The 24,211-nt window shown below is 48.8% G+C and overlaps 1 protein-coding gene and 1 pseudogene across 1 annotated transcript in view; both read left to right on the top strand.

Annotated features, from left to right (window-relative positions):
- The window catches only part of UBE4A (ubiquitination factor E4A), a 284,893-nt gene that overhangs the window by 233,734 nt on the left and 26,948 nt on the right, over positions 1 to 24,211 (top strand). The gene's annotated exons all lie outside the window — the stretch shown is intronic.
- On the top strand, positions 4,997 to 5,462 carry LOC147732486 (histone H2A.Z pseudogene; annotated as a pseudogene).

Genomic DNA, 24,211 nt, shown 5'->3' with positions numbered 1-24,211 from the left:
CCTTTGACAAAGACTCCAATCTTCCCTATCCAGGAAGAATCAAACTCCAAGAACCACTACAGTTGAGAACCGACACTGGTGTCGATGCCACTCACCACTACCCAAGAGCTCCCAAACACCATAATGGTTGAGGACCGGCGCTTTTGTCAACGCAACTCTACCCTGCCCGAAGTAAGCATTGCAACTGGATGCCCTCCATGACCTCGAGAGATCCTCTCAGCCCCATGAAATTAGTTTCCCACAGCTCTGGGCCAGAGAGCATGTACCCTCCTGCTAGTGGCCCTGTTGGTCCTGCGCAGCCCACCCGACAGTGATCTCACCAAGATGATCCAACGACTGCAGACCCCCATCCAAATTACAGCCATCGACCGCGACACTGTGTTGAGCGCAGACTGAAACCTATCTTGTGTATTGCCCCCGCCAACTGCAATGGTAAAGATCATTGCTGGTATCGACCACCTCAGCCAAGATACTGAAATCCACCCGTATTGGTGCCCCAGCCGCCCCACAACCGACCCTACACTCCATGTGGGTCTGACCACCCGAGGGCTAGAACTGTAAGTTGTATACTCGCTTGACGCTCCCCTTAATTGATCCCCCCCCCCACCCCCCATCGGGAATACTCATCTATTCGAATATTACACTGTCATCTTTAGAACGTGAAAAGTAGCTTTACTTGAAACGTACTACCTTAGCAACCAAGACTTGCCCTTCACATTAAATATAAACAAAGTATTATTTTTTTTCTCCTAAAATTGGTCTGGGTCTCCTTCTTGAGTTGTGTGTCCATTATTGATCATGTGTGCACAATAGATGTCTTACACTCAATTGTGTTACTGGTAGTGTGGCCGAGCAGCCTTAGGCCTAATAGAGCACTTTGGGTTTTGCATTGAGCCCTGTACACTTTTGAGGAACCACTGGACTCTGTGCACAGTATAGCCACTTTAATATGCTAGACCTCTAGCCACAGATTCCTTACTTTAAAATCTTCCCCAGGTGCAAGACTGGATCTGGATATTTTTTCCCATAGCACGTCTGCGCATTGGTAGAGGGTGCTGCTCGACTACGTATCGATGGTGTCCACTGGTTGTGACGTCGACTGAGTCCATATAATTGTCACCGACGCCAGTTCCTTCTTTTCTGCGATTGCAATGCAGATCAGGATCAGTTCAGGGGGTGTTTTTTGGCCCATTTCGACATTTTTTCAGAGGAAACTGTGGTTTTTGAGACTGTCCCAAAAAAAACAGATGATGGACAGAATGCAGAACTATGTCATACATTCACCCCAGTACAGAGATCTATGCTTAAATCTATCGTTTTTTTGCTCACCATGCCATCCCAGTTTGGACCCAGCCATATGCAAATCAGTTTGACCCTGTGCCCAATGGGAACAGTCCAGCCTGAACTGCCAGGCCAGTCCTCCCTGGACTGGAAACCAGCATCCTAGGACCGTTTTCGGGCTTTCATCCCTCATCAGCCAGGATAACTCGATTCCAGTGGCATGGAGAGCACAGGACCTGGCTGGGTCCAAACTGGGGTGGCGTAGTGGGCAAAAGAACAATGGATTTAACCCAGATCTTTTGACTGTGGGAGAATGTTTGCATTGTCAGCATTCCGTCCATCATTTGTTTGTTGTAACACTTTTGAGATTGTCTTCGGGGATTAAACCCTATGGATCTTGTGACAGACTGATGTCGATCACACATCCTCAGGCCATCTGTTTGTGGTGCCTTGGAGAACACCATGACCCCGAGGAGTGCGGTTCCTGTCGGCATCTTCGTCCGAAGGCGTTGAGATCCCCATATGAAACTTCTGGTGGCACCACTATCTGAGGTACCGCTGCTCAGTCTCTGGCTGGTCTCTGGACTTCAACAAAGAATCGTTCGGTTGAGGTGCCATCTCCGTCTAAGTCGAAGATGGCTCTGAAGCACCAACAGTTGAAACGTAAGTTAGTTTCTGACACCGTCTCCCAGCCTTCAGATGCGAAGCATCCACAGTAGTCCACCTTGTGCCTCCCTAATTATCCTTGAGCCCGGGCGACTCTAGCCCAAATGCAGGAATGTTAAATTTTCCTGCATGAACTCTTTGGGCCCCCCCTCTGGTATGCCTTCGTGCCCCACGGAGGGGAGAGGTGCCCTGAATGCATCATCGGTGGCGGGTTCGTCCTTGGTAACAGTTGGGCCCTCTGAATCAGGTATTGGATTCAAGGTGGCGCTGGTGCACAGCCCTTTGGGTTCACACCTTTTGGGGCTGGGGCAGCCAATAACATCCACGTCACTGATCGACGTCAACCGGTTACTATTTCTGACATTGATACGATGCCGTAACGGCTCTGGATGCGCGACAATGGAGCAGTCTATTTAAGGCAACTTTCCACCTGCCCTTATGCCACCTGTGTCTGCTTATCCTATGGTAATGCACAGTTTTGCAGGTGAAGGGAATAATATAGGGTGTCAAAACCCTTTGGACCCTGCTGCCCAGCCTCCTTTGGAGCAAAATTGGCTGACTGCGCTGGGTGAGGCTAGTGGACTTGAGTCCTCTCCAGTGTCTGATTTACTGTCAACACCTGGTATAACAACAAAGGTGTGTTCCTCCTACGCGGTGGTATTGAAGAGGGCAGCTGTAGTTTTAGGTTTCCAGCTTCCCTCATAATTGTCCACAGACCCTTTAGTGAATGTTCTTCTCCAAGGTGAGACTGAGTGGAGCCTTTACTCCGTTATGAGTCCTTTTGTTAGGAGCATGGGCGAAACCAGTATCGGGAGCTCCAGTTGATCGGGTTATAGCCCATATGCATCGACCCGCCCCTGGGAATCCTGTTTGTCTTGTGCAACATCCCACCACAAAGTGACTGGTGGTACAGGCTACAGTGGCTTCGCCAAACCCTAGTGTCCTTCCCTTAGTTCCGCCAAATAAAGCGTCCGGATGACTAAATGTTGTGGGAGGAATATATTCTCCAGCATTGGAGTGTCTTTCATAGATTCACATGCCTAAATCATTCCCCATCGTCGGAGTGGGAGTCCCACGGTACATAGAAAAGCAATAATATGCACTTAGTAACCAGAAAACCTTGGTAATAAACAACCAGGAAGTGAAGTAGCCCTAGGCTACAAGAGAAAAAACGTCCACATTTGTGACTATCATAGTCATTTTGTATAGTCCAAACTGCAGCCAATCAGGCGACAGCACCCACCAGAATGTTCTCCCCAGAGGCTCAGGCTCTCAGATTTTCTACCGCACGTCGTGTGAAGGGAGTCTCCCTGAGCTTTGGTGAGTACTTCACTTTTCTGACTGGATTTCTCTCCTTTAGGATGGCATCTACTTAAAAATCTCCCTTCAAGCCTTCTGAATCTTGTGGGAAGCTCCGGCTTTTTTCAGAAGACACCCACAAAAAGTGCCTCTACTGCCTTTATCCTGATCATGTGGTGAGAGAGTGTAAGATCTGTAGGACCTTCCCTCAGAAGACGCTCAGAGATAGGAAAGGACTCCTACTTCTGTGGCTGTAGGAGATTAAAGACCAGGATAACCCTTTATCTGAGGTGGGAAGTGTGGCCTCCGGGTCATCTATCCTCTAGAAAGAGGATGGCTGAGGAAGATCTATCTTCTCCTGGGGCTAAGGTGTTCAGCCCTCCAAGGGTTCTGGCTTGCCTTCTGCAAAAAAGTCTTCTCCACCTTCTGGATAGTCATCTGTATCCCCCCCCTAAAAAGACTGGAAAGTCTCTGGCATCTAAAAAGCTTCCTGAGAAGGTTTTTCCTCAGAAGAAGACCCTGTATCTCCCATTTGCACAAGGAGGGCTGTCCCTCCCAAATCTCAGAGAATATTATTTTGCTTCTTTTGCACACCACAGCTTTAGGTTTTTTTGTCTAGACTATCATGAGGCAGACAATTTTTTTACTAAGAAGATGTTGTTGGAATCCAATATTACTGATCCTGTTAGAATTACGAAGGACCCAAAGAAGGTTTGTTATAAGTCCTTACAGTGGGTTTTTAAACAGAAAACACAGCTTTCGAAATTTTATGGCATGTTTAAAATAAGTAATACAACGGATTTAATAAATTTTAGCTTCGGAGAGAGGGGCCGTTTGGATAATAATTTAGGGAGACTCTGGAAGGAGAATGGCTTTGAGAAAATTGAGGACTTCCTCATAGGGAATAGATGGAAATCCTGGGAGGAAATCTCTAGACAGATCCACCACGCCTTTACAATACTGAAATGGTCCTTTTTGATGCTCCATGCGGATCTTAGAGAGTTAGATATAGGTAACTTATTTTATAGAAAAGATCTGTCTATAGCATTAAATAATCCAACACAAAAGATCAGTACTTGGATTAAAATATTAAGAGAAGACAATGTAATCGACTCCTCCAATAAGATTATAGAAAGGTGGAAAAAGAGGGAAGACATTGAAATTAACAAGCTGCCATGGAATAAGATTAATACATTTAATAAAACCATCTTCCGCGGTGCTAATTTTTTTTTTTTTTTTTTTTTTTTTTAACGAAAGTTGGATATGACATTTATTGAGCAACGGAAGTTAACAGAACAAGTATCGTAGGTCTGTACAAAATCCAAGTGTTCGATACCATCTCTGCACTACAATTAAAATGTTTGACAGAATAAAACTCACCAACCAAAACCAACTTTCTGAATCAATAGCTTCTTTGAAGCCACAGCAACACTTAAATATGGGGTAAGAATTCAATCCAAATGGCTGGTTACAAAGCTAACTTTGCAAATACAATTACAAAAAGGCAGGGTAATTTGGGAAAGTTCACTTAGATGTGTTGTAGTCCATTTTTTGTTTAAATGTTTAGACAGCCCCTTCTTCCCAATCAAAGATCCTTTGACGTGTAGATATATCACTGAAGGTAACTGCATTTAAGTGTGTTGCTGCTCTTTCTTTCCAATGAGAGATTTGTGGATGTGTGGAATTACACCACCACCAGCGATAGTTGCTTTAATGAGGGAGTCCAATTCTTTTAAATTTTAATCAGTTTAAATCGGTGATCGATACGGAGCGTTGAATAGTCGGGGCTCGTGTTTATTCGGTCTGACACCGCATTCTGCCTGGGAGCCTAGTCCGCTGTTGTCTCGGCCGTTGGAAGGATTTAAGAGTGTTTTAAAATGGCTGGCGGTAAAGCAGGAAAAGACTCCGGGAAGACCAAGACAAAGGCCGTTTCCCGCTCACAGAGGGCCGGTCTTCAGTTCCCGGTGGGCCGTATCCACAGACATCTTAAGTCCAGGACCACCAGCCACGGACGCGTGGGGGCTACCGCCGCCGTGTACAGCGCCGCCATCCTCTAGTACCTAACCGCCGAGGTTCTTGAGCTTGCTGGTAATGCATCAAAAGACTTGAAAGTAAAAAGAATCACCCCACGCCATCTGCAGCTTGCTATCAGAGGTGACGAAGAATTGGACTCCGCGGTGCTAATTTTAAACGTATGCAATTTTATAATAAACTAGCAGCCCATCCCAACGTTGTCCGGGTATGAATTGCTGCCGGCCAGTAGTATATTGTTTTTTAGGCTTTCGTTTAGATAGCATTTCTTATCTGTGACAGGCCTGTGAAACGCTCCGATTCACAGTGCACAGCTGATGCACTTAACAGTGCGCGTTCAGTAGTGTGTGAACTCGAGTTTCTCTACTTTATTTTTCCGTGCAATATTATATAGCGCGCACTCGACAACATGGCATGGGCACAATTTACATTACAGAGGAACACATTCATTTGTGTTAGGCACGGGGAGACCAAGCGATTTGCCTGGAATCACAGGATGTTGAGCTGATGCCGAGATTCGAACGTAGCTCCCCGCTCTAAAGTTCGCAATTCTCGAACTTGTGGCGGGAGGGGTGTCTAAAAGTGTATGTCGGTGCTGGCGATCAATGAGTGAGACATGTGCATTTTTGAAATGGGTAGTGAAAAAATATGAGTGTTGCTGGAGATGTGGCCGCCGTGCCACCAATGTACTTACCCGGGGAGGGTAAACACCCATTATTCCACAACTTTCTTTCCGCATATCATCACTCGCATACTTTAATTACGAAAGTACCATGACTCCACAATGCCATTATAACGCACGGCATTACATTTGATATGCTTTTACCACGCATACATTTACAACGAAATTCGTTGTACATGCATGAAGGGGAAAAGCATTTTTTTTATTTTTATGTTTGGATAAGGTAAGTATGGGTATAGGGGTATATGTTTTGGGGTACTGAGATATATGTTTTGGGGTGTTTGGGTATTTTAAGGGTTCAGATATAGTTATGGTGTACAGGGGTATTTTTAGGGTTCAGGGCTAGGTTTGGGTTTTGGGGTACAAGGGTATTTTAAGGGTTCAGGGTTAGGTTTGGGTTTTGGTTTTACAGGGGTATTTTTAGGGTTCAGGGCTAGGTTTGGGGTGCAGGGGTATTTTATGGTTCAGAGGTAGGTTTGGGTTTTGGGGTACAGGGGTATTTTAGGGTTAAGTTTGGGGGTAAAGTGGTATTTTAGGGTTCAGAGGTAGGTTTGGGTTTTGGGGTACAGTGGTATTTTAGGGTTCAGGGCTAGGTTTGGGTTTTGGGGTGCAGGGGTATTTTATGGTTCAGAGGTAGGTTTGGGTTTTGGGGTACAGGGGTATTTTAGGGTTAGGTTTGGGGGTAAAGTGGTATTTTAGGGTTCAGAGGTAGGTTTGGGTTTTGGGATACAGTGGTATTTTAGGGTTCAGGGCTAGGTTTGGGTTTTGGGGTATAGGGGTATTTTTAGGGTTCAGGGGTAGGTTTGGGTTTTGGGGTACAGGGGTATTTTAAGGGTTCAGGGCTAGGGTTGGTTTTTGGGGGTACAGGGCTATTTATGGGTTTCAGGGCTAGGTTTGGGGTACAGGGGTATTTTAGGGTTAGGTTTGGGGGTAAAGTGGTATTTTAGGGTTCAGAGGTAGGTTTGGGTTTTGGGATACAGTGGTATTTTAGGGTTCAGGGCTAGGTTTGGGTTTTGGGGTATAGGGGTATTTTTAGGGTTCAGGGGTAGGTTTGGGTTTTGGGGTACAGGGGTATTTTAAGGGTTCAGGGCTAGGGTTGGTTTTTGGGGGTACAGGGCTATTTATGGGTTTCAGGGCTAGGTTTGGGGTACAGGGGTATTTTAGGGTTCAGAGGTAGGTTTGGGGGTACAGGGGTATTGTAGGGTTAGGTTTGGGGTTACAGTGGTATTTTAGGGTTCAGGGCTAGGTTTGGGGTACAGGGTATATTTATAAGGTTAAGATGGGTTAGTGTTTAAGGGTGTTGGGGTATTTTAAGGAGTAAGGGTGGGTTATGATTATGGGGTGCAGGGGTATTTAAAGGGAGCAGGGTGGGATTAGCACACAATATGAGACATGGCATGAAGGGCGGAATGTACCACACGCCCCCAGCATTTGTCACACCCCCAGCACACGCCCACAGCACAACGCAGACATGCTCACAAGGGACTACTTTGCTGGCACGGTTCGTTTACCTTTTAAATGTATATGGTGGGCGTCTGCATAGCCTATGTCCTTCTGCTGCAACTTCCCTTTCCAACGCTGTATTGGGTGTTGTGATTGGTGCTGTGGTTCCTGAGATTACTCGCCTCAAAGGTTTGGGCTCTCTTTATTATATTAGTATGGATGGATGGTTAATTTATAGAACTCCCTCATTCCTCCACTGTATTTATCCCCAAGTTGCCGATAAGTGCTTCCGCTGTGAAGAAAAAGGCACTTGGAAGCATATCGTTTGGGAGTGCCCTAAAATACAGATATTTTGGAGGGAAATAGAAAAATATCTTTCCACCATGATCAAAGCCACTATTTCTTTTGATGAGTTAACTTCAGTCCTAGGTTGTTCCCCCGAGCCCCACTCCACACGATGAGTCCCTATTTATAGCCTCTCTCATAGCTAAATCTCTTATTTTGCAGTCTGGAAATCAGAGTTGGCACCAACCCTACAGGCATGGAAGGTAAAATTATCACGGATTCAGGGTAGGGAAAGAAAATACGCATTGAGATCAGGGGCCCTAAAGAAGTACGATAGTGTGTTTGAATCCTAGTTTGATTCTTTTTCGATACCTATATTTAACAACTTCTTCTAATATTAATCTGCCAGATCGCTAATATGACTGTACTATACACATTGCACTTTATGAGTAAGTCTTAAATTGCTGAAATCTGAACAGTTTTTTGTATTTAAATGAAGTTAATGAAAGATGGATCTGGATTCTGATTCATATTTTTTGTAATAACTGTATTAATAATGTGCCATGCAAATGTTTTTGTATTTATGCACTAGCACTTTATTTCATACTGTATTAATTCTGCTGCTAATGTGTCATGTAATGTTTATTCTTTGACTATGAACTCTCAATAAAAAATATTATACAAAAAAAGAACACCCCGCCGTCGACTGTCGTCAACTGCTCCTTCGTCGACGATTGTCATCGTCAACGCTACTTCAACATCGACAGTCACCTTCTCGTCGCCGAAGCCAAAGAGGTTCATGTCGTCAGCCTCTTCTCCGTCGACGCTGGTCTCTGTTGCAGTAAGACCTATCTCGTCAACTAAGGTAATGCCATCTATCGTCGACGCTCCGTCGGCGACGAAGGGAAGAAAGATCCCGTCGACGAGTGCTCCATCGACGAAGATCACCGTCGCAACGGCTACATCGTCGACGAAAACTACCCCATTGACGGCTACCTCGTCGACGAAGACTTGCTCAACGTCTATGACCTCACAGTCGACGAAGACTACCTTGTCGACGAAGGATACCTCGTAGTCTAAGGAATCGTCGACGAAGATTACACATTCGACAAAGTTAAATGTCTTGTCTGCACCATCTCCTTCGACGACAACACTGTCGACGGCAAAACCGTCGAAGCCTCTTCTATCAGCTTGCACTGAACTGCAAGTATGGTCCACCACACCGTCTACGGCCTCCTTTGCCCCACTGGCTACGACAGCTTCTTTGCTTGAAAAACGTGGCTCGTCATTGCAAGCTCTATCACCACTTAAATTATCTGACCAATTGCTGGATTTTGATGACGACAAGAGCAATCTGATGTAGACAACAGATTCCGCACTGCCACGAGTCCGTCAGAATTGCTCATTAAATATCAGGAGGAAGATCAAGATGAGGAACCGTTCTCTGAGCCTGTGGATCTAGTTCCTGCCACGTTGCCCACAGCACAGATGCCTTTGGCCCTTCTCAATAATTTGCAGTTCATGTTAGACGACTACTATCGTAGTTTCCCTCCATCTGAGTCGGCGGAGTCTCTCCCATCAACTCCCATACCTCAGGCCTCTGCATCTTCCTTGAGATCTCCAAGACCACCTTTATTCAGCGCCATCTCACCATTCTCAGGAGGCTAACACCACGGATGAAGATAAAGAAGGAGAGGTGGATGACAAATCTGTTCTGTCAGAGTGGGATGAGTACCAAATTCAGAATCCATCACTTTCTGCTCCAGCTACGGCTAACCCCTCCAGTAGACATCGGAGGTTTCCATCTCCTGATAGAGAGAGCGACTAAGAGATTTCTGATCCCAATGGAAACAAAAGCAAGACTATTGCTTTCTTTATTATTTTAAAGACCAACCTCTGAGGCAAGTCAAAACTATTCCCATCATTGACTTCATATGGAAGGAAGGATTAAAAATCATGGCAACGCCCAATTCTCTTGCTGCTGTCTTGCCCCGGTTAGACAAGAAGTATAAGGCACCGGACAACTCTCCTGCATGCCTTATAGGACAAAAACAACATACAGTGTAGTAAGGGTCTAAGGGATATTTTAAGACCTGCCCGGGTTATAATCCCCTAATAACAATATTCATAACAAAGAAACCCAGGGGTCTAAAACGGAGGATGCCAGGAAACCTCAAATAATGGTCGAACGTGCCTACCTAGGTGCCTCGAAAACCAAAAGACAGAGTAGTCTAATAATCAAAGTAGAACATTTAACACAGAACAAAGGACCAACAGTGAAAGTGAGCGAAACCCATAAGTGTCTCTTGGATTCCCATTAAACTCTTGTAATGATCAATTTTATCACTTGGTTATCCAACAGGGAAGGTGTGTCTCTATATCATTGAGACAGAATGCCCTTCCCATAGGTAGAGTTGGGGTCCGACCCTCAGTCACTCCTAGACCATGTGATCAAGATGGGGATGGGACCAAGTGCAGTGCAAAAAAATCATACGTGGTGAGTTAAAATAGGATACAGGGTCAAAAAGGAAGGAATTTTTATTTAAGCTTGCCCTTTTTCTCCGCCAGAGACACAAGAGCCGCGTCCAGCTCCATACCCGCTGGTCCCTGGGCTGCATGCGACGCCGGAGGAGATCATTGCTTTCCTCGTGGCCATGAGGACTCACTTCCCTCCTTCGGAACCTGTCAAAGCGCCTTCAGGCCCCGCAGGTCTGACTGGGAGCCCTAGCGAGCCGGCGGCTCCGGCCTCGGCGGGTGCTTCAGCCCGATGCCGTCGTCGACTCCGGTCCCGAAGCTGCAGGGCCCCACAGGATCCAGGTCTGGATCCGGGTCGTCGCCAGTCGACCTCACGACTCCTCCGCTGGTGCCGACCCAGAGGGTGTCGCTCCCGGTGCCGTCTTCGGACGACAACGTCCCCGGTTTCAGCTCCATCCGGATGCGGCGCGGTCTCCGACGCCGGTGGGTGAACAATTCACCTACGACCCGGCTCCATCATTTTTGCTTGGTTTCCAGGACATGACGAGGAGGACTGGGAGGGGTCTGAGGACCCTCTGGCACAGCAGTGCCAGTTGAGCCAGGACTGGGCAGATGAGCTGGGGGATGCCAGTGGTCTAGACACTTCGCCTGACACTGGATTTGTCTCTCCTCCCTCCGTGGCTTCGGAGGAGGGGGCTACTTCTAGCGTGGTGTTGAACAGGGCGGCCAAGGCCTTGGCTCTTGAGCTCCCTGACTTGGCCGTGAAGACTAACCTCCTCACTGAGGTGCTCAAACTGCAGGCAAGCTCCTCGGAGCCTCTACTGCCGTTTAACGAAGCCCTCACCGACGTTCTGATGGGCACCTGGTTCAAGCCCTCTACAGGCCTCCCTGTGGATCAGAACGTGGCCCGAGGCCACTGCCCGGCTCCGGGCGACCCCTTCTTTCTGTCCGTTTACCCCACCCCTGAAAGCCTGGTGATTCAGGCCTCTACGTTCCTGTAGGAAGGTGGCTACCTGACTCTGGTTACCCCAGATTTATTTGCCTTGTGTTTAGCTGGTTTTCGACTTAGCCTGGGGCCCTGATTAGCAGGGAACCAGGCCAACTATCTGCTCTCTCTGTAAAATGGGTTCCATGTACCCTAGGTGCATAACTAAATTGGCTTGGGTCACCTTATCAGCCCCTGTACTGAGCACTATAGGTGCCCAGGGCATAGGTGCATCCAAGGCCTACCAGGGGCTGCAGCATATCTTTTGCCACCCCTGGCTGGCTATCCAAAATTGACATAACTGGCTGATCACTCAGCTGGGGCAAGGTGGTGTAATCACCCCTTGCTTAGATATAGTATGCCTATATCTAAACCTATCTGGACACATATAAACCTATAAGCCACTCCTATGGCAGGCCTTAACAATCCTGGAGGCAGAGTGCGTGGTTTTATGTGAGATGGTGCTCTAGCATGAGCTGGGGGACACAGACGCTACCTGCATCTTCACTGACGGGCTCAGTTCCCGTAGCGCTGCAGCACCATCAGCAAAGGGCCGGGCTTTGCTCCGCCCGGTTCCCGGCCGGGCTGGGCTCCGCCGGGGCCCCTTCCACTCCAGTGACGCCCTCACCAGCGCCAGGAGGCGCATAAAGGCAGAGCCAGCAGCAACACTTGTTGGGGGACACAGACGCTACCTGCATCTTCACGGACGGGCTCAGTTCCCGTAGAGCTGCAGCACCATCAGCAAAGGGCCGGGCTTTGCTCCGCCCGGGACAAGGGCGGGTCCGTCTGTGGCCATCCGGGGCCGAAGGAGGCCGGGCTGGGCCACCCCATTTACATCTGTAATTAACAATGGGTAAGCGAAAGAAGGCTATAAATATGGAGGAGGGCGGGAAGAAGGCTAAGGTCCCAAGACATTCAAACTCAATTATGACCTACCTAACATCAGTGGTGGGAGAATTATCTAAGGAAATTGCCAATGCTGAACTTGAACTGGGGCTCACAGCCACCCCCCCATCAACTACTGTTGTACCTTCCCCTTCAGTGCTGGGCAATCCACCTGTGACATGTACCCCCCCGGTGTCCATTGTGACTATCGCTACCCTCCCACCCACATGCCCCACAGCTGAGGTCCCCAGCCAATCCCCTTTAGTATGCTTGCCTGATCAGAGTCAGCAGACCACTACACCCGTAACGAAGGGTGCACGGGATAACAACGTGGCAAGTCCATGCTTACTAAACATAACAAATGACTTATTGGGTAACAAACTGGAGGAGCTTTTTTTCCAGAATTGAACCTCTATTGGTTGGGATAGCAAAGGATATCGTGGACACTTTGAACACTTGTTTAGAAGGTCTGCTTAAGAAATGTACACTAATTGACAGACTTATTGCTAATTCTATACCTAACAAGGTCCCCCATGTTAACACAAAGTGCCACAAGGGTGAGGTTCAGAGGATGGAGGTTGGTACGGTGGACCCGGTGCAGGTACAGGCACCCTGCCCGGTTTCACATCCCTAGATTGGTGGAGGGGTCACTAATACACTACCCCCAGCCTTGGAGGCGTTGCCCTTGTCCTTGGAGGGGCTGCCACATACACAACCTCCACCACATATCCTCGACCCTGCGAGGTCCTCTTACAGCAAATACAAGCTTAACCTACCACCTGCAGCGTCCCCTTTGGTCGCTGTCTTTATTAGGGTCCCCCCTTTAAGGGAAGGGGAGGTAGAATCCTCCAGGGACCTTATGGTTAAAGCTAAAAAATGGTGCACAGACAAATGTTGTGGCAAGAACATTTCCGATGAAATACTATTTTCAAGGAGGGTGGGTTGGATAGGCAAACACCGGAAATCTATCCAAGGTGACTGTGTGGTTGTCAACTTCAGTAGGGCTGATCTAGCGGATAGGCTCTTTTGGGATGGCTCTGATATATCCCTAACGGACAAATTAAGACCTGTTCCTCTGGGCTTTTTTCACCCACCACCAGGGCGCATGTTGCATGCTAGAGGCCCCGGGGTTAGCGGGGGGGGGGCGTACCTCTGGGAGAGGGTATACCTAAATTACATGCACCCGTGTCCCCAGAGGCTCCCAAATATCCCAGTGAGTAATCAACCCCGTGTTCACCAGAATGTTCATGAGGGCCCCGCTTTGGTTATTGCTAACTGCTTTGCTCCCCTGTCAGGGTTGGAGGATATAGACTATCGGGTGACCCCAATTGTGAGACAGAAGAGGTTGGGAGTAGAACAAGTGATGCATGTAAGATATTAAGCTGGAATGTGGCAGGACTCCACTCCAAACGTAATGATAAGGGCTGGATAAGTTTAGTCTCGGGGCATAATATTATCGCCCTCCAGGAAACCTGGGAACCATCTGCTAGTTTCTGGTTGGATGGGTTTACCAGCTTTGCCAAAGCAGCTATCCCTAGTTGCGCTGGCAGAGCTGTTAACCTTATTTTCCCTAGATCTGAAGGGTTCTCTTAGACTGATCAATACTGTCTCACCTAATATCCTGATTGTAGAAAGGGAAATAAGTCCCTCTAGTAGGACCCTATATATTAATTTTTATAATTCTTGTAATAGGGATAATAGCGACAATAATGTCGCCAGTTTAGATGCTGTTTTAACACTAGTCAGTCAGAATACATATTTCGATGCAGAGTATATATTGTTGGGTGATTTTAACATTCACCCCTGTAAGCTAATGTGTGGTGTAAGTCATAGTGAAGGGGGTGAAGGAGCCGAAGGTCCACATTTTGAACATACTACACGAGGAGAAGAACTGGAAGACTTCTTGGCTAATTTTATTTTATATGAACCGGAGGGAGGCCCAAGAACAGCTACCTTTACAGGCACTAATCCCGGAACCATAATTGATTATATTTTTGTTACACCGGGTATTCTAAACAGGGTCATTTCCTATTGTACAGCTTCGTCTCATTATAGCGACCACAACCCTGTTTTACTTGAGGTAGCCTGGGCAGACTTTATGGGGCCAACCCCTGGGCCAGCCAGGTCAGAGTGCACTTTGAGCACCTCTGATCAGGGCAGAAAACTCAAATGGGCCAAGGTGATCCCGGAGAACTTCTATGCGGAAGTTCTTCCGAAAATTGAGGCACAGGTGGCAGTGTGTTTAGATATACATGCCCAGGATCGTGAAATCCTAGGGGCTTTTGAGTCAATATGCGGGCAGGTGTCACAGGATCTTTTGGTCAAACCCAAGAAGGGAGCACCAATCAAGCATCGTTGGTTCGATGCTGCCTGCTCAAATGCACACAGGTCTCTGATGTCTGCCCTGAAGAAAACACCCAGGATTAGGGATGAAATAGTCAGATTGAGGAAAGATTACAAATTAGCTATAAAAACCAGACAAGAGAACATTAAACGGGAAGGATGGGAGAGCCTCCTTTCCGTGGCCGTCCTGAAGGATAGTCGGAAATTCTGGGAAATCGTTAAACAACAATTCTTCTCTGACCAAAACAATGAGGTCATGGACTGCGTCATCCCAGACAATAAATGGCTGGACCATTTTAAAAATGTGTATGGGGACAACGATGATGCAGGCCCCGTAGTACCCTTGGTGACCCTGGACGCTACCCCAATCTTTTTTCATAGCTCAGAGGTGGAGAAAGCTATTTGTGCTACAACCAAACACAAGGCCCCGGGCCCTGATGGGGGTGCCGGCTGATTTCTTCATACATTCCCCCAAGCTATGGGCGGGGGTTTTGGCCAATGTATTCTCTGCCGTCAATGGCAACCCCACACCCTCCTCTTGGGCCATCTCTAACATCGTCCCCATTTTTAAGAAGGGCCAGCGGGACGACCCTGGGTGCTATAGGCCCATATCCCTTTTGGACTCTACAGTAAAGATTTTGGGTAGAGTCCTTCTGTCTAAACTAAGGGATAATGTAGAGAGTTGCGGAGGGTTGGCGGAGATTCAGTATGGGTTCAGACAGAAAAAAGGAACGATCGAGCAGTGCTCTAACTTACACCTGTTGATCGCTAAATACACGGTGGCCAAGGAGGGGTCCTTGTTTTTGGCTTTTATGGACCTCTCCTCGGCCTTCGATTTGGTCAACAGGTCTAAGTTATGGCTGACCCTGCTAAAGATGGGGATAGATGAAGCATTGGTCAAATTTATGGCGTCTTTGCACCAAGAGCTTTTTGCTGCGGTGCGGGTTACCAACGAAGGAAGGTGCACAGCCCTCTTCAAGTCCATGCGGGGGGTTAGACAGGTCTGTATATTAGCCCCCCTGCTTTCTACCATCTACATTAATGGACTGGGTGCATATCTGGAGGAGGTTGAGGGAGACGTCCCGCGTGCAGGAGCTGTTAAGATACCTGCGCTCCTGTACGTGGACGACGCCGTGCTGATAGCACGCACTGGCGTCTGCCTTCAACGTTTACTTAACGCTTTTGGGACATTTATGGACCAGTTAGATATAAAAATCAACACCAATAAGTCACATACTATGGTCGTGGGTCGACAAATTAGTAAGAGAAAAACCAATACATTTGAGTGCAAGGGTGAGATTGTTTCTAGAGTCTCCACTTTTCCCTACCTGGGGGTTATTTTTGATCAGAAGGGATCCTGGGGACCCCAAGTGAGGGCAAAGAGGTTGGCGGTGACTAGGACATCGGCAGCCCTTATGGGCTTTGCGGGCAGGTTAGGCGCTAGGCCCATGGAAGCGCTCCTGAAAATCTATAAAAGTAAACCAGTTGCCCTGGCCTCATATGGTTCACCCCTTTGGGGTTATGTAAATCTGGAGCCAATCCAGAAAGCTGAGAATAGATTCATACGGACACTACTGTCTGTTCCTCAGTCCACACCGACCTATTCCATTCATATGGAGGTGGGTTTAGACTTTCTCACCGATGGGCTGAACATGGCACCCCTGATCTTCTGGTTGAAGACTTGGCTTAATGAAGATCTGCCACTCAACCATAAGATCATGGCTGATGTTCTGGCCCTAGATCACTTTAAAAGGATCCCATGGCTGGCCTATCTGATGAAGGCATTCGCAGATATAGGAAGACCAGAGCTCTTTACCTCTCCCAAAGACATTAAGACTCAGGACATCGACATTGTTAAAAAGCAATTCATGGGGAGGGCAAGAGCACGGCGTGAGGAAAGGGAACTAGCGAAACCAGCGGTGAGGAGACACTATCTACTTGTTAATTCATTTGCATTAGCACCTTACCTTGGTTTCGTCACTATTCCATTTCACAGGTTCCTTCTAATTAAGTTCACGTCTAATTTGTTACATTTTTATTTGGGGAATTTTAAAACATGGGAAAAACCTGAACTAGCCCCTCCCTGCAATTGTGATCATTTCTCCACCCAAGACACCATGCACTTTGTTATGTTTTGTGGTTTTTATTTAGAGCCAAGAAAAAAATACCTGGTACCGGTATTGAAGGAGGCTGGTTTCACTCAAGTGAGACCAGCCCTGCTCTACTTACAATTATTGACCAACCCACGTACTACTTTTTGTATGGCCAACTTTTTGGTGGCTGCAACTAGAATTAAGAAACATATTCATTAGATTAACACCATCGCTGCTAGTGATATTTTCCTGCTGTGCTGTAATTTTCAAAAGTCCATTGTTCATGACGAGCTGGGCTCGTCATCAGCCTGGCAGGAGGCTACGTCATGACGAGCCCAGCTCGTCATGAGCCTGGAAGGGGTTAATGACCCCTGTAAAAATGTGCAAATTAAGATGTGAGACCCTGGTGTTTTACCAAATGATTTACGTTTTATTAATCCCACGTATACTCTGATTTGCCTGTTGTATATGATTTGTAAATAATTGTATTGTATATATTTTATAATGTACGAAATGTTTTTATCTCTTTGTATGATTTTTAACTAAATCGAATAAAGATATTTTGACTGACTGACTGAGCTGAGCCCGTCTGCAGCTGTCAGGACTAATTCCCTAAGCTGTTCTGGGATAATGCCATACCATATACTATTAAGTGCATTATAATCCTCGCGGTTATATGTTAACTTTGGTTTGGCTTTATCAAAACATGTTGTGTAAGGTGTCATACGATTTGGAATACTATCCTCTCGACAGTCCTGTCGACGGGGATAGCATTCCACCCCTCTAGAGGGAGAAGACATGTTACTTTACTGAAACGCGGTTGATTTTTAAAAGAGCCTCAGATCCACAAAATGGATGCTTCTGCCACAGACACAAGTCTGACCTCCTGCTGCTGACCGAAACTCAGCTGAGGAGGCCTGGACAAAGGCTCCCCTGTTGCAGGGAGGTGTCACACCACCCCAGACAGGAGATAGTGGATTGTAGCAGGGAGGTTTGAAAGAAACCAGACACTGCCTGGGGAGCACAAGGCTTCCCCTTGCATAATCCGGTCAAACCGGTTCTGGGGCACACCAGCCCCAGCTCCAGCGCGACCCTGGACAAAGGGAAAGGGGTGTATCCACCCCCTTCCTGGGTCCCACCCATAGGGGGGGGACCTAGCAGGTAATGCAGCCCCCTAGATTGGTATAAGAATGGTATTAGTGCCAACGCACTCAGATTATCCTGATGAAACATTTGAAACGAAACTCTGGACCCTTCGACATCCTACTCGACGTAGAAGACTGAAGAATCTCCCTTGTGGTCAAGGAGTGACCACCCTGTGCAAACAGGCACCATCCAGCACCTCTACGTCTGCTTTTGTTGCAGTTCCCGCTGGAACTCGAGCGACAGAGATCAACAAGATCAAGCTTGCCTGCCTTCTACCAGCCGATCCACAGTCCCTGCAGAGCTGAGACCAGTGGAGGCGACCGGAAGCGTGGGGCCCGCCATCTTGAAAAGACCACGAGACGCTGACCGTGCAGCCCACGAGTGACCCTCAAAGCTGTACATCGGGGTTTGAGAAGCCCCAGCCCTGAGCCACTTTTGCACCGAAGCTCACCCCTCTACACTCAACGAGTGCTGCGTGGGGCCCTTCTGCTTCTTTTGGCTCAACGCGTTGGCCCGGTCACTTGCCCGCTGGCTTGTGGCCCCTGTGCCGACGAAACTTGAAATCCGACTTGTGATTCTGGTTGCTCCAGACTTGCACCCGCTCCTCTGAAAAGAAGCACCCGCTCTGACCCTCCTGGTCCGAGTGAGAAGCAATCTTCCAGTCCTGCGTGGATTGCTCTTGCCAAGTGTTGTTTGCTCCGATCTTGAAGCCGACCGCGCTGACGGTGAGAGCCTTCGTGGGACAGCTCGTGACCCGCTCCTGGACATCACAGATGCACTAGAGCCCACGTGGCAGCGGAGAGAAGCTCCTCGACAACCACCTGATTGCTCCCGACATTGCCTGGTTCCGTCCTGGTCACTGCTGAGTGACCCAGACTCTGTCCCCTCTGCTTTCAGGTACTCTACAACTTTGATCCACCATTGGATCACACCGGACACTTCTCCTTCACATCGCCTGCAGCCTCTTCAGCTTCAAGCACCATCAACCTGCGTGACGATACCCGACGCCACTTCGACCCTATGCACCCGCTTCCTGTGGGTGAGGTAACTCCACAACGCCGGTGTTCCCACACTGGTACACACCTCTAGGGTCTGTGTCTAAAGTTTTATCCTTCTAGGTTGAGCGGAAGTATCCTTAAACTATAACTTTGTAACTTTTACGCACCATTGACTTTGCATTGGTGCATGCGTGTGCTTTAAGCGCTGCACCAGAATCCCGCGGGCCTTTCCCGACTTCAGCATTGCTAGTCCCGACTGCTCCCAGCGATTCCCTAGGCCTAACCACTGTTCGATTGGTATCTCTTATACCACTTTCTTAATATATGGTTTGAGTGGCAACCCGCCCTCATCCATAATTGTGCAACTTTCATATGTTATACTGTGCTTTTGTTTAAATGCTTGTGCCCCTTTGCTCATAAAGAGTACTGGGGATTATTCTAGTAATAAATACATATATTTTTATAATATATACTTTTGTGGTGTCCTTTCATTTGATATTACAGGATTGTGATTGGTAGAACAGCTCGCTTAACACGACCTCTTGAGTTTAGCCTTTCAGGCTGCTTAGTCCATGCTACCCCTAGGATAGCTTGTCTATAAGGTTGACTTAAAACCAGACACCATAAGGGATTGTTTGGACTGATACAAGGTGGTTCCAGAATTGGAAAATCATATATCAGGCCAACTTCTCACAGTCCCACACTGCATTTCCGACAGCTCCTCCGGATCGAGAATACAAAAGGTATGATCAGTTTGGGAAGAAACTGTTCTCCTCTCTGAGTTTGTGGCTGCAGTCTGTCAACACCGCCTGCCTTTTGGGCTGTTACACCCACTCTCTGTGGGATACGGTTGCAGAGGTGCTGCCACAGTGTCCGGAGGAGGCCTTGACACGGCTCGCCCAAGCCCTGGCGGAGGGGCGGGATGCAGCACGGTACTCGATTAGATTTGGACTTTACACCACGGACTCGCTGGGCAGAGCGATTTCAACGTCGGTGGTGATTCGTTGCCACGCCTGATTGCGGTCTGCCAACTTCTCGGGACATGCCCTTTGATGGCCGTCGCCACTTTGACGACAATGCGGATAGTACGCTAGAACGTTTTAAGGACTCCAGGGCTACCGCCAAGTCATTGGGCCTGCGCCAGCAAACTTCCGCTTTACGCCCCTTTCGTGGCCATGGAAGGGGCGCCTCCACAGGTCCAGCCAGCCACAGGCAGCAGAACCAGTCTCAACTCGGTCGCGGTTACCGCCGTGGCGGTGCCGGTGGACAACGGCAGGGTCAGTCCACATCCGCCCCTGCAGCATCTGCCTCTCGGCCTTCCTAGTCCGGCATTTCAGGCCATTCGACGCCAGTGGGGGGCAGGGTTCGCCATCACCTCCTCCACTGGCGTACGATCACGTCGGACAGTTGGGTGCTGCAAATCGTCCGAAGGGGCTACTCCCTCCCCTTTGAGGTGACACCTCAAGCCATGCCACCGTAATACCACCGCATGTTGGGGATCACTTGCAACTTCTACAAGAGGAAGTTATGGCCCTCTTGGCCAAGGGGGCCGTCGAGCGCGTTCCTGGGCCAAAAGTAGAGTGTGATTGTTATTCCCACTACTTTCTGGTTCCCAAGAAGGGCAAAGGAGGCCTACGCCCTATCTTGGACCTCCGGAACGTCAACAGCTTCCTCCGGAAGGAGAAGTTCAAGATGCCGACATTGGCTCAGGTCTTAGCTGCCCTAGATCCTGGAGACTGGATGGTGGCGTTGACTTGTAGGATGCTTATTTCAACATCCCCGTCCTGCCGGCCCACCGGCGCTACTTGCGGTTCGCGGTAGGCCACGAGCACTTTCAGTTTACTGTGCTCCGCTTCGGCCATACCAGCGCCCCTCTGGTGTTCACGAAAGTGATGGCATTGGTCGCAGCTCATCTAAGCAGATCAGGGGTTCCAGTCTTCCCTATCTCGACGACTGGTTGTTGAAGGCGGGCACGCCCCAGACAGTCGTCTCCCACCTCCAGATTACCGCCGACCTCCTGCATCTGCTAGGGTTCTCCATCAACGTGCCAAAGTCACACCTGTGCCCCTCCCAGAAGCTCCTCATCATCGGAGCGGTTCTGGACTCGGCGTAGTTTTGGGTTTATCCCCCCGAGCAGCGGGTTTGGGATATTTAGGCTCCGATCTTTCAGCCTTTATCCCGGGTCTCGGTCCGGTTGACGCTGCGGCTCCTGGGGCTGATGGCCTCCTGCATCCTACTGGTGCATCATGCCAGGTGGCGGATGCAGGCTCTGCAGTGGGACCTGAAGTTTCAGTGGGCACAGCATCAGGGCTACCTGTCAGACCACAACCTCTGTCCGGGGAAGTGTAGTGCAGGTGTTCACGGACAACACCACCGCCATGTGGTACTGCAACAAACAGGGCGTGGTGGGGTCGTGAACTCTTTGTCAGGAGGCTCTGCGCCTCTGGACATGGCTGAAATGCCAGGGCATCACCCTGGTGGTTCAACACCTGGCAGGTTCCCTGAACGCCAGGGCGGACAAACTCGGCCGTCGATGCATGATGGAACTCGGATGTGGCACAAGGTCTCTTTCAGCAGTGGGGAGAGCCTTGGTTGGTTCTATTCGCCACAGAAGAGAATGCGCAATGTTATCAGTTCTGCGTGTTGGAATTTCCAAGGCGGCACTCGCTCAGAGATACTTTTCGCCGCGAGTGGAGCTGCGGTCTGTTGTACTCCTTTCCACCTATACCACGTCTGCCCAGAGTGCTGAAGATCAGTCGAGACCAGGCCCAAGTCATCCTTGTGGCTCCGGACTGGGCACGAAGATACTGGTATCCCGAGCTACTCAGCACGTCAGTCGATCCCTCGATTCGTCTGCCTCTTCAGGAGGACCTTCTGTTGCAGCAGCAGGGGACGGTCCTCCACCCGAACCTGTCCAGTCTCCACCTAAATGCGTGGAGATTGAGCGGCGGCAGTTGACTCCACACCATTGGACTTGCGTCCTGAAGTCTGTGATGTGATTCTGGCAGCCAGGTGTCCCTCCACAAAATCGGTATACGCCTGCAGGTGGAACAAATTTGTGGCATGGTGCACAGCAAAGGCTGTGGATCCACTCTGTCCCCCTTTCAGAGGTTCTCCTCTTCTTTCTCTTGCCCAGCAGGGCTCTGCTCTGGGCACCATCAAAGGCTACATCGCGGCCCTTTCAGCCTTCTTAAGGCTTCCTGATCAGCCTTCTCTTTTCAATTCCCCTGTTGTAAATAGATTCTTGAAAGGCATCACACACCTGTTTCTTCCTGTTCTCTTCGTGATGCCTCATGGGGACTTGAACCTTGTTCTGACTTATCTGATGTGCTCTCCCTTTGAGCCACTTCATAACTGTCCTCTTTGTCTTCTGACTCTTAAAGCTGCATTCCTGGTTGCCATCACCTCTGCCAGGAGAGTGAGTGACCTCCAGGCTCTATCTTCTAAACCTCCTTTCCTCGTCCATCCGGACAAGGTTGTTCTGAGGACTCGTCCTTTCCTGCCCAAGGTGGTTACAGCCTTTCATATCGGGCAGTCCATCACCTTGCCCACCTTCTTTCCGCCTCTGCATCCCTCGAAAAAGGAAGAGAGGCTCCACCGTCTGTACCCAAAACGTGCGCTCTCCTTCTATCTAGACCGCACACGCCAGTTCCGGGTGGACGACCAGCTCTTTGTTGGTTACGTGGGTGCTCAGAAAGGACGGGCGGTGCACAAGCGAACCATCACTCGGTGGGTCGTCTTGTGCATCAAGGTTTGCTACTCTTTGGCGAAAAAGGAGCCTCCTGTTGGGTTGCACGCCCATTCCACTCTGGCCACAGCGGCTACTACTGCCCTGTGTCGGGGAGTCCCCTTGCAGGACATCTGTCGCTCAGCTACGTGGGCCTCGATGCACACGTTTGCTAGGCACTACTGCCTGGACAGCCGAGTCCGGAGAGCTGGCTTTTTCGGCCGTTCCGTTCTCCAGGACTTTCTGGTGTGATCTTGGTTCACAGACCCACCACCGGGGTTGGTATTGCTGGGGTATCTATTCTAAAGTAAGGAATCTAACAGTAGCCTGTTTCTTTCAGATGCACAAGTTACTTACCTTTGGTAACGATATATCTATAAGAAACAGTAGTTAGTGTTAGATTCCTTACCGCCCTTCCCATCCTCCCCGTTCTGCGAACCGCTATCTAGGGTTAATGTCATCCCTTCAGGGCCCTAGTTTTATGGCACCAGTGTCGGTTTCTATCATGGCTCTGCGTTCCTGGCGCGCAAAAAGCTATGTACAGAACTGACGTCCGCGCACGAGGGCGGCGTTTAAGTACTTCGTCATTCCGGCGATCCCGATGCAGACGCCTACTGGCGCGCAGGGGTACTGTTGACGAAAACTTTCCGGATCCAATCGTACACCTGGAGATATTCTAAGGTAAGGAATCTAACGCTAACTACTGTTTCTTACAGATATATCGTTACCGAAGGTAAGTAACTTGTGCTTCAGGCAGCTAGCGGGTGCAGCTGTGCTGAGAAGGCAGGAATGGCTGAAATCCACATCTTTTCGCCAAGAGGTCCAAACCAAGATAGTCAGCATGCCATTTGATGGCTAGTTTCTTTTTGGCCAGCATGTTGATGAGGCCCCCCCCGTCAAAGGTTGGCGGAAAAATATCCTGATTCTACTCTAACTGGTCCACAATTACTACAGACAAGTGGGTCCTAGATATAGTGGCCAGGGGCCACAATTTGGAATTCATCAAGATCCCTCCAAATTCTCCTCCCAAGGGCCCACCTCCAGCTCGTATCAAGGAGTTGTTTACCCCAATAAATTTGGTGATACGGAAGGGAGCGATCGAAAAGGTCCCTTGTTTGCAAAAAGGAACAGATTTTTCCTCATACGGAAAACATCGGGAGAATGGCGCCCCATACTCTACCTGCGTGCCCTCAACAGATACCTGAAAAATGTGTCCTTCCGGATGTTAACACTTCAAGAAATCCTCCAGCTTCTTTCAGCAGGGGATCACATGGCCAACCTCAACCTTCAAGACGCTTATTTTCATGTGCCGATCCTCCCCAGACATAGAAAATTCTTACAATTCAGAGTGGCTGGCAGGGATTATCAGTTCAAAGTATTTCCCTTTGGACTTCGGTCAGCACCCCGTGTTTTCACAAAAGTTCTAGCTTCGGTGGCAGCACATCTTCGCTTAGAAGGCATTCAAATCTTCCCATACATGGACGATTGCCTTATCAAGGGGAGTTCCTATGCAAAGGCAAGCGCCCACGTTCAAAGATTCCTATCACTAATCCAATCTCTGGGCCTCCATCAACTTCGAGAAATCTCATCTCATTCAGTCCTTCTTGGCAGCCACGCTGGACACCCAACTCACTCAGGCTTTCGTCTCAAAAGAAAGACAATACAAGATCTGCAAGCTGGCTCGCCTATTGAAAGAAAAAGAATACGTTTCAGTTCGGCTTTCAAATCTTTCCAAGGGAGGATTTCATCCTGCATCCCTCTGATACCCAACTGTCGTCTCAGAATGAGACCTTTACAAGAGGAACTCAACCTCCAATGGTTGCAGGTTTCGGGGTCATTCGATGACATCATTCACATAACTCCTCGGATGCC

The sequence above is a fragment of the Lissotriton vulgaris genome, chromosome 2_1 (genome assembly GCF_964263255.1).
Source record: "Lissotriton vulgaris chromosome 2_1, aLisVul1.2, whole genome shotgun sequence".
NCBI classification, from domain to species: Eukaryota; Metazoa; Chordata; class Amphibia; order Caudata; family Salamandridae; genus Lissotriton; species Lissotriton vulgaris.
This window is presented reverse-complemented; position numbering and strand designations above follow the sequence as displayed.